The 11409-nt window shown below is 40.9% G+C and overlaps 1 pseudogene; it reads left to right on the forward strand.

Moving 5' to 3' along the window:
• The first annotated feature begins 3911 nt into the window (after positions 1–3911).
• On the forward strand, positions 3912–5301 carry LOC117723715 (glyceraldehyde-3-phosphate dehydrogenase pseudogene; annotated as a pseudogene).
• Positions 5302–11409: the final 6108 nt, after the last annotated feature.

Below are 11409 nucleotides of genomic sequence, written 5' to 3' on the forward strand. Positions count from 1 at the left end.
CTGTTGTCTGCCAAACCATGCTGTTATTAGAAGTGAAACACTCTTGGAGGTCAAATGCAAACATTGTTCCTAGACATCACAGGTAGAGATATTGTGTACTTTGAGAGATGGTGGAGTAATTGACCAGCAGAAGCCATTCTCATAAATAGAATAGCTTCCACTTCACTTAGATACTTACAAGGTTGGTTCAATGCATTGATATTTTCTACAAAGAGAAAAAAAATATTCATGAGCAAATTTAGAGCTTCCATGTTGAAATACAGGTTGAAATAAAAGTCATACAAAAGTGACTGGTGAAAGTATTGTTTTAGACCCACAAGATTACGTGTGATTAAATATTACTACATAAGATGTTATGAAGTTTCTCCTACACACACTTTATAAAGTTTGACTCTTGACTTAATTCTATGGTCAGTTAACTCCGGAGTCTGCAATTTCTGTCAATCATCTTTACTTGACTCTTCCCACCTTCCTGTTCACCTCTGGTATTAACTAATAGCTATAGTGTGTGTGTGTGTGTGTGTGTGTGTGTGTTTTGTGTGTGTTTGTGTGTGTGTGTGTGTAAACAAAATGCCACAATGGCTAGAGGGGGCTACACAGACATTTCAATGATCGATAGTAATCACACCACATCAAATGGAATGAGAATATAAAATATTGGGGTGTACCCCATGCAGGGATAGTATTATTTAATGATACAGTTATTTAGCCAATCACTTGTACCACTCTGTATATTTATTTGGTGTCTATATTTTTTATGTTAGACCTCACCCCCCCCCCAAAAAATGTAAAGAAAAAAATAGACTCAAAGCTGATCTCGTTCACACAGACATAGAAATTTCACAAATAACCAGTTGGAACCCCAGGTGAGAAAAAAAAGGCAATAGAAAAATGTCTGGCCAAAAACTAGAAGGGAGGTACACAGAAAAGTTATTAGGCGAAGGATAGGAATAATTCTAACACATTTCAATGCAGTGAGCATCTGGCATATCTTGAATAATGGGTTCTGTTTGCATATCTATTCCGGAATCCAATTAAAGTTTTGGGTCAGCAGACAGATTGTAGTGTACTCTTGACTTGTTTAAAATTCAGATGCCGAAACAGAACATGCTCTCATTTGCTACAACTAAAACAAACGCTCTTCTGAGATTATATAGTGAACCCGATAAGGTCTAAATCAAGAAGGGCCACACCATGTCCTGTGCTCCCGGCTAAAACTGTCCCACAGAAGCATTTGTGTTGCTTGGTAAAAACCCACACGTGAGCTCCAGGTTAGAAGTTCCCTCCCTTACAAACATTTCTACTTTCTAGGTTTCATCAGGAAATAGGTTTGTGCGCATGTGCAAGGTGTTCGAGGAGCGATTCAGGAATTGGCGCTTTGCTAGGAGTAGAGGGAGGTGAGTATGTGAATGAAGGTTGCATGGCTGGCTTCCCTGAGAAGAGGAAGAGCCACTGCAGGGGGCGCTCCCTTTGGGCAGAGTGCAATGACATCCTTCGCAGAATACATTCACAAATATCCTACTGTCTTAAGAAGAAGACGGCTGGGCGGATGAGTACATAGCACGTGGCTCCCGGATCTCAGATGTTCCACTTAGTAGGACCTTGTGTTGGCTAAACCACCCAGAAAAGAGAGGAAAGAGTGTTGTATTGCTGTAGTTCATAAAGGTCAAAATAGAGGCTCATAGCTGGATGTGTTGGGCCCGTGGTCATGAGAGAGTAACTGTCACATACAATTCTGTTCGTTTGTTTGTTTGTTTTGTTTTTGACAGGGTCTTACTATGTAGCTCTGGCTCTCCAGGAACTTACTATGTAGATCAGGTTGGCCTCAAATCCACAGAGCTCTTCCTGCTTCCGCCTCCCAAGTGCTGGGATTACAGGTGTGCACCACTATACCTGGTTTCTTACATGGAATTCTAGCAGTGAGCACATTTGTGTTCTTTGAACTATTCTCCTTCAACTATAAAAATACTTTATTTATAGCAATTCCTGTTCAGTCCTACTGGGGATGACTAAGTTTTTAGAAAGAAGGCAAGGTTAGAAACTGGAAAGCGAGGAATGATTATGTCACAGGACAGTTGAGACTTTACCAGGTTATGCTTTGAAGTGATGAGAAGAAGGGAGGGAACAGAGAGAATTGGGACTTAGTGGAGTGTTCCTGCCCATGGGAAGATGACCTCAGGTCTCATATTTTTCAAACAACGTCATCTGAGGATGAAGTCATAAGACTGCTTCTGGAAGGAGGGAGCTGAAGATTCTTTGAGAGAACCTACATCCTATGTTCTGAAAGTTGCAAAGGAGAGGAGCTCAGAGGAACTTAGCTTCTGGAAAACCCACCCATGAGGTCATGTATACTGACTTACATCCTTCTGTTGCTTTTCGTTTCTGAGCATCTAAATTTCCTGTGGGACTCTAATGGGACATAGAGATCCTTGGAGATGGTTAAAATGATAGGATCAGAAAAGCTTGATTACCCAGTGAACAGGTCAGAGACAATAAAGCTTTGAGACCCAAGTAACTACTATAAAGTCAGACTCATTTACTAATAAAGTTTTGAAGCTGTAGAAGAGAGGAATCCTTGAAATAGATGTAAGCAGGGTGTTGAATATAAACCAGTTCCTGCTACTATGTTAAGGTGGATAGATCACTACGACTATTCTCCTGCTGTCTGCGCTTGATTTTAGTACTGTGAAGCATGCCAGTGAATGCTCTCACATTTGTAAATCATCTCCTTTACTGCAATCTTGCAAAGAGCTTAAGCCTCTCAAGTCTATTACAATTTGGATATTTGGGGGAGCTTCCTAGCCTGGGGTACTCTTCTTTTTAGATTTTGAGCAAATGGTTATTCCTAAGAATGGGTACACATACAGAGGCTTTGAAGTGATAACAGAGGCATTTTACGGATTGCATTCTTTTTATTTGGAACTTTGATGCTAGCATATTTCAGACTTCATGACATCTTTCTTTTCCTTCGTACTTGACACAATTAATTTTTAGCCATAGTAAATCTGTATCCATGAACTCTAAAAGTCTTTCAACTTTATTCAGACACTATAACATTGTGGCTCCTGCCAAGATTGGATCTAAAAAGATAAATATCAGGTAAGTAATACTCTTGGGTCTTTCCAACTTTTGTAGCTTTGGAATTCCTCAATAATTGACCCTGCATGTTCTTCTGGTTGACTCCCAAGAGCCCTCAAAGAGAATTTAATACAGAGTAAAGTGTGGAAAGGGTTTTGTTGCTGTTGTCTTGTGTTTTTCCTGGGACCCATCATAACATCTCACATTCTCCACACGTCAGCCATTGCATGCATGTTCATTCAGATGATTTCACTGTGTGTTTACTGAACATCTTACAAGTGCAGATCACTGTGTTCAGTAGACGGGAAATAAACATATCAGAACTCAACAATGCGATGCCAAAAATGGTTTTGGCTAGAAAAACCGACTCTGTTAATTTTGAATACAGGGTATAAATTTTAAATATCATGAGTTGCTTTTCTTTGTCATTTTTTACCTGGGCATTCTTTTCAAAAGTGGAATTACAGGGGCTGAAGAGATGCCTCAGTGGTTTAGAACAGTAATTGCTTTTATGGAGTACCCTCATCATTTATATTATTTTTATGTTGTTTTAAGTTATAATTTTAAAGTTCTATACAAGTATAATTTTATTATACGTAATTGATATAATAATTTATAATTAAATGTTTCAATGTGGTATAAATATACGAGCTTTTTAAACCTCGTATCAAACCTAAGCTATTTTTATTAGTTGTTAGTGTTTTGGTAAAAAGTTTGAGAGCGGATTTGTTTTTCAATTACATTTTTGAATCCTCAGAGTCTACAGCATAAGAAATATTCCTTGACTATCTGTTCCTCCCTGTTCCAGAGACAGCCACATCTTCTTGTATAGTGTCAGCCTTGTCCCATAGGCAAAATGGTGAAAGTCGGTATGAATGGATTTGGCCATATTGTGTGCCTGGTTACCAGGGCTGTCTTCTGCTCTGCAACTGGCAAAGTGGAGATTGTTGCCATCAACAACCCCTTCATTGAGCTCAACTACATGGTCTACATGTTTCAGTATGGGTGGAGACCCATGGCAAATTCAACGGCACAGTCAAGGCTGAGAATGGAAAGCTTGTTATCAACGGGAAGCCCGTCACCATCTCCAGGAGCAAGATCCCGCTAATATCAAATGGAGTGAAGCTGGTTCTGAGTATGTTGTGGAGTCTACTGCTTCTTCACCACCATGGACAAGGCTGGGGCCCACTTGAAGGGTGGGGCCAAAAGAGTCATCATCTCTGCCTCTTCTGCTGATGCCCCCATGTTTGTGATGGGTGTGAACCACAAGAAATATGACAACTTGATCAAGATAGTCAGCAATGCATCCTTCATCACCAACTGCTTAACCCCCCTGGCCTAGGTCATCCATGACAACTTTGGCATTGTGGAAGGGCACATGACCACAATCCATGCCATCACTGCCACTCAGAAGACTGTCGATGGCCCCTCTGGAAAGCTGTGGCATGATGACTCTGGGGCTGCCCAGAACATCATACCTGCATCCACTGGTACTGTCAACGCTGTGGGCAAGGTCATCCCAGAGCTGAACAGGAAGCTCACTGGCATGGCCTTCCGTGTTCCTATCCCCAGTGTATCTGTTGTGGATCTGACATGCCACCTGGAGAAACCCGCCAATTATTATGACATCAAGAAGATGGTGAAGCAGGCATCTGAGGGCCCACTGAAGGGCATCCTGGGCTACACTGAGGACCAGGTTGTCTCCTGTGACTTCAACAGCAACTCTCACTCTTCCACCTTTGATGCTGGGGCTGACATTGTTCTCAGTGACAACTTTGTAAAGCTCATTTCCTGGTGTGACAATGAATATGGCTACAGCAACAGGGTTGTGGACCTCATGGTCTACATGACCTCCAATAAGTAAGAAACCCTGGACCACCCACGCCAGCAAGGACACTGAGAGCAAGAGAGAGGCCCTCGGTTGCTGAGGAGTCCCTGTCCCCAACACCGAGCATCTCCCCACAATTCCCTTCCTAGACCCCCATAACAGGAGGGGCCTAGGGAGTCCTCCCTACTCTCTGAAATACCATCAATAAATGCGCGCTGCACGCTCCCTAAAAGAAATATTCCTCAAAATTGACTAACTAAAGATGCAGCAAATGAGAGAATAAAATGGAAGAATAGCTACTGTACAAATTGCTATGGTTTATGAGCCACCGAATGGGATAAACCAACCAGCATAAAACATTTAAGATTCTAGATCCACGTTCCTGAGACCAGGACCTCAAGAGTAATTTTAAAGCAAGAGTAACTGCTGAAATGGTCTTTGGATCAGAAGGACTTTGAAGTAAGTGGCAAGGACACACTTCCTTCTTTGCTCTTTGGCAAGTGTCAATATCTTTTCTCTTGCAAAAATATTTATACAAAGGAGGCAAAATAAGCTTTGTCTCATGCAAATTTCTAATGGAGGTACGGGTACTGGAGTATAATATTGAGAAGGATACTGAAGCCCAGTGTGGAAAGGACAAAGTGATCCTCACAGATGCTTCCCACTGGATGCAAACTTGTTCATAGTTATGCCCCAGGATGGAATACCTCCTTTCAAACCTTGGAAGGTGCTTGCAGACCACATTTTGTAATGTGTGGGAGAAAGAGGTTCTGGGGGCAAGTAGCCCTCTTCCTCCTCCTTCTCCTCCTCCTCCCGCTCCTCCTCTTCCTCTTTCTCCTCTTTCTTTTCCTCTTCTCCCTCTTCCTCCTCCTCTTCTTCCCCTTCCTCCTCCTCTTCCCCTCCTCTTTCTCCTCCTCCTCTTCTTCCTCCTCTTGCCCCTCCTCCTTCTCTTCTTCCTCCTCTTTCTCCTCCTTCTTTTTGAGAGCCACTATGTAGGCCAATTCTTAAACAGTCCTCATGACTCAGCCTCTGACTGTTTATGTTTACAGGCATGTACCAGCATATAAAATAATAAGTAAGTGCATTTTTTTAAAAAAATTGAGATGATTTGCATGAATTGAAAGCCTACGAAGCTTCCCCCACTTTTAAAATGAATCTTGGTGGTTAAGCTACCCTACCTATGATTATAGAGGTCATAATGAGATTGCAAGGACTCTTACATGGTGGATAATAAACAGCATATGCTGCATACTTTTATATACCTTGAGGTTTAGAATTAACCAACTAAGCAAGATCATGGGTATTGCAGGAACACTCTTGATTCCAAAGCTCCATGACAGATTCAGAGTTGAACTGTGTCACTTCTTATGCATGGCAGAACATAGGCCCTGGGAAAAGAGCAAGGTGGTCACACCATGGTCCACACTGCCCACTTGGGTAGAATCCCATCTCTTCCCTACCCGTATCAATGCACATCATGTGTTCAGACTGTCATAATATTTATCTACAACATCTGGAATGTGACAAAGAGTGGGGTTTGTGCCTTCTCTCAAATCTGATGCATGGCTTGGTTTATTTGAACTGGTACAGGGTAGGAAAAAGCTTTATACAAAAGGACATCTGGGAAGAGATGTACTTGCTTTCCAAGACACTAATGGCACCATAAATCCATGAATTTCATGAAGGCCAGCAGATGTTCGCATGGGAATAACATGAAGAGAAGAAGCTGAAAGCTAATGTGGAGTTGAGGGAACACAGAACTCCGGGTCACACCATGCTCACTTTCTCTCTCTCTCTCTCCTCTCTCTCTCTCTCTCTCTCTCTCTCTCTCTCTCTCTCTCTTCTTCTTCCTTTTTTGCGGTGTGCACCGAAATTGTGATGTTCTCATTGGTTTCTAGCGATGATAGGTTGCCGAGTACTGGATCTAAATGCCAGAGTGTCCCCTGTTTAACTGCTGTGATCCTACCTGAAAAAGAGATGATTTGCATTTAGGGATTGGCTGGCTCAAGAGCGAGGCAGGGAGGGGACATCTGAAGAGTTCTTCAGGGGCAGTAGCTGGAGTGGACCTGGAGATGGCCGTTCAAGGCATCAGTGACTATAATGTTGTCAAAGCCAGTGAGATGGCTCCTATCTGCACTGACCCTCACAGTTCATCCTCACTGCTGCTTTTCCTCCTAGACTTGGAAGGAGAAAAGATTGGGGCCAGAGCCCGAGTCCCAGGATGTCCTAAGTGAACCGAGTCCCAGGATGTACTAAGTGAACCTGAGTCCCAGGATGTACTAAGTGAACCGAGTCCCAGGATGTACTAAGTGAACCTGAGTCCCAGGATGTACTAAGTGCTGTCCATCTGTTTCGCTCTTTTCCACCGAACATCTTTTAGGCAAATCATATTTAAAAGCACTAACTAAAATAGTTTTCCTTTTTACATTTCTTTCTTTCTGACTCCCATTTTGACCAGTGGCTTCCATCCTTTGATGGGCTGTTAGAGTTGTAGAGAAAAGGAATTGCAACGGGGGAGAATTTGCACTTTTAAAATTCCAAAATGGAAAAACAAACATATCTGCAAGTGTAATTTGAAAACTACACTGAGGGCTGGCGAGGTGGCTCAGCACATAAAACTGCTTGCCACCAAGTGAAGGACCTACGTTCAATCCCGGAACTGTCCCGGAGGGAAGGAGAGTACTGACTACTCCTGTAAGTTTTGTCTTTTCACCTCAGCATCACATGCGTGCTCCCACCCACAGAATAAGTGATGTACAAAAGGACATCTACACTGAATGTTTGTTTTTCTACTATGGCTAACTTTAAGAAAAAAATAAATAGAAGAAAATTTCAATGAAAAACTAAAAATTTGTGAACTTTTTTTTTTAGAATTTCAGATAAGAGTTTTCTTTATGTTATCTCACTCTTTTCTCTCTGACTTTCCTGTGTTAGTCCCTTCTGCATCCTCCTCTTAGATTCAAGTCCTTTTCTCCTTTAATTATTATTATTATCATTATTATCATTACCATATACACATGTATATAATACAGCCTACTGAGTCTCAGTAGTGGTGTCCATATGTATGTAAATTTAAGACTGACCACTTAGACTTGGGTGAACTATCAGGGGCTCATCTCTGAGGAGAACTGACTTTCTCTTCCTCAGCAGCTATTGACTGCTTGTCATTCTTCAATTTTGGGTGGGGCACTATGATCCTCATCCATGTTGGCATGCTGACTGGTGTGGTGTTGTGTTGGTGGCCTTATTGTGAGAGCCCATGGTTGCAGCAGCCTTATCATGTTCAGAAGACACTATCTCCAACTGCTTTTCCTGGTCCTCGGGCTCTGTCTTCCTCGCCTCTCTCCCATGATGCTCTCTGAGCCTGCGTATAGATGTTACTCTAGGGGGTATCAATTCCACAGTCATGTACTCTCTACACATGACCCACAAGTAATGCTTCTATATATTAGCCTACATCTTCTCAACAAGAGAAGCTTCTTTGATGAGGGATGAGAGCTTCAGTTACACAGGGGCACAAGGTTAAACACGTAGAAGGCAGCTGGGAACTATATTAACTTACAAAAGTAAGAGTTGTGGGTTATTCTCTTGTGTCTACGGTCTTTTCAGCAATGTGTTTTTGGCTAGGCATATAGTACCAGGAGTGAATTCCTTCCTATTGTGTAGGCCTTACACTCAATCAGACTGCTGTTGGTTAATCCTAAGATGTTACCACCACTATTATGCCACGAGGCATATCTTGCCAGGCTGGTTAATATTATACATCATAGCACTCGCAGCTGAGTAGGACTGTTGATAACTTTTATTTCCTGTAAAACTACATTGCACCTTCAAAAACTATGAGAGCCAACCCTCAGGTCGAAGGTTTCCAGGTCAGTTCTAGCTTGACTTTTCCTAATCTGGTGACGAAAGTATGTGGTGTTTCCTGCAATTACTTTCCAAGTTATGACAGGCAATCATGACAAATGGCAATAGCCAGTATTGTTTTGTGGGTTTCATGGATCCCCCAACTAAGAGTGTAAAAGGAGGTGTCTTTGACACTGGGCGTTTACTAAATAGCCTATGGCTCCAAGGGTGAAGGGTAGAATTATATTACCCCTCCATGTGTGGTAACTTCAATTAACCTATTCATATATGTTTGTATTTTAAGAGATCATATGATTTAAAGCCATAGTTAATGAAGCTTATGAAACAAAAAATTTTTTTCTAATAGTGTTTTGTTAGAACTAATTCATTTATAATAGAGACAGGTGCTAAAATACACTCTAAATATTATAAGCTGAATATCTCTTACACAAAAATAAGACATTTCAAATGCACCCAATTCTGAAACTTTCTGAATACTAATATGCCATCACAAATGGAAATATTTAAAATATAAAATGTGTCTCACTGGCAAAGTTATTAAAATGATGTTTAAAATTATATGATGTTGACTGGACGATGTATATATTAAACAAATGGATTTCCTATTTAGATATTTGTCTCCTTCATAAACCGTTTTATTACATCTATGCAAATACTGAAAGTTAAAACAAGGAAAAAGCCGTAAAGGACTGGTTCTGAGAATTTTGGATGAGGTATTCAAACTGTGCCACATCTTTCTAATTCTGTGATTACAAATGGACTTACTCTTATGTGTTGCTTATAAAATATGAAATTTAGCATATATAATCTTAGTTTGTAATTTTGGAGAATGCTATGGAAAGCATGTTGAAGTTCTTGTATTAGTCAGTTACTGCTGTGTAAGAAGTACAGTTATGACTGCAGGTTGACGTTAGTGCCTCTATTCATCATAAAACTAAAAAACCCACAAAAAAAAAAAAAAAAACCCAAACCTTAGGAAGCTTCCTGACTGTGGGTAGAATGTAGTTAACTGTTTTACAATCCTGTCATCATGCCTTCCCTGTCATGAGAAACCATGTTCTTGACTGTGTGCTAAAATAAACCCTTCCAATCTTAAATCGCTTTCACTGGGTATTTTGGCATATCTCTGAGAAAATTAACTTTTATACTACTTTAGAAAGCACACAGACTTCTACTGATCACAATGTGTTACCCCAACCATGTAACAGGTATATTTTGTTTGGCAGAGACTTGTAGGCTTTAGGTTTCTGAAAACCTACTTTTGATAAAGGTTCACAAATGTTCACCCCCGCCCACTTCTAGCCTACTTTCCAAAAGTTGGTGAGAAAAGGTGGTAAACAGGACAAGGGGATGTGGACCTGTTTAGAAGTAGTTCTTTGGGGGCAATTCTAATCTCTGTTTGTCAGGATACCAGCAGCCCAGTTCAGTAGTGTCAGGATACCAAACAGGAATCAGCAGTAGGGGCATGATACAGCAGTAACCTCTAGGCATCTGCCCAATCAGTATGAGTCAGTGGGAGCAACCAGGACCAGCCTGATGCCAGAAGAATCTCTGTTGTGTCTCTCTCAATAAAGTGAAGATCAGTGAAGACACGAGACTATCAAACTGTTGCAAAGCTAGCTATGCAAGTGCCCAGTCACTGTCTGTTGGGTCCTGTTTATACTCTCACCAAATATCACATGTCCTCCCATGGGACTAACAAAATACCACATGAGTCGGTATCACCTGACATCCAGAAACTCCCACTTCAGAGATTCTTTTTTTTTTTTTTTTTAATGTAGATCAGTGTTTTTATCAGAGGTATGCATTCCTTACATCTGTGAGCCCCTGTTACTTTCTCTTCCACTGTGTGCGTCATGCACATTGCTTGGTTACTGCATTTTTTTTTCTGGCCCCTGAAAAAGGGTTTCAGGTTGAAATTGTGATCTAGAACTCTCTAATGTATTATTTTATGTCTTAAGAAAGTCCAACATGGCTGCTATACTTCATAACTTCTCAATTCACTAATTCATTCATGCCTTCATTCAAGGATGGCTAGTGAGTGTCAGATACTATTCTAGGCACACGACAGTGTATCCCCTCCCACAACCCCCCCCCACTGCAGAACTTGCTTTTAATATAATGAATTTTGTCTTACTGGAAATTTATGTTGAATATTTGAAGTTGACAAACAGTATAGTAAGAAAACATGGTGAGGGAGAAACTGGTTTTGGAATTTTATTTTATTATGTGATAGCCCAGTCTGGCTTTGAACTTGTGATCCTCTTGTCTCAGCTCCCTCCATCAGTTGTTGGGGTTATATGTGGGTGCCATAGTAGTCTGCAGCTTTCTAATGTTAAATCAAAATGCCTCCATGAGAGTATAGCTGTTATTGAGAATGTGCATTTGAGCAAAATCCCGAAGGAAGTGAGGAGGTTTATTTTAGGAATAAGAAAACAAGTAAAGGGGTCTCTGGGGATGAAACCCATTTTTTTTAAAAATAAAGAATGCTTTCCAATGATAGTGACTTGTTCCCACTCTTTACTTACATTTCTAATGTTTATTCAAAGTGTCTGTAAAATGATGAAAGGATTAAGACTATATGGTCCATATGCACAGCAGATCCTAAGCAGCCATGCAAATAATGCAGTCCTGTT

Source organism: Arvicanthis niloticus, chromosome 19 (assembly GCF_011762505.2).
Source record: "Arvicanthis niloticus isolate mArvNil1 chromosome 19, mArvNil1.pat.X, whole genome shotgun sequence".
NCBI lineage: Eukaryota > Metazoa > Chordata > Mammalia > Rodentia > Muridae > Arvicanthis > Arvicanthis niloticus.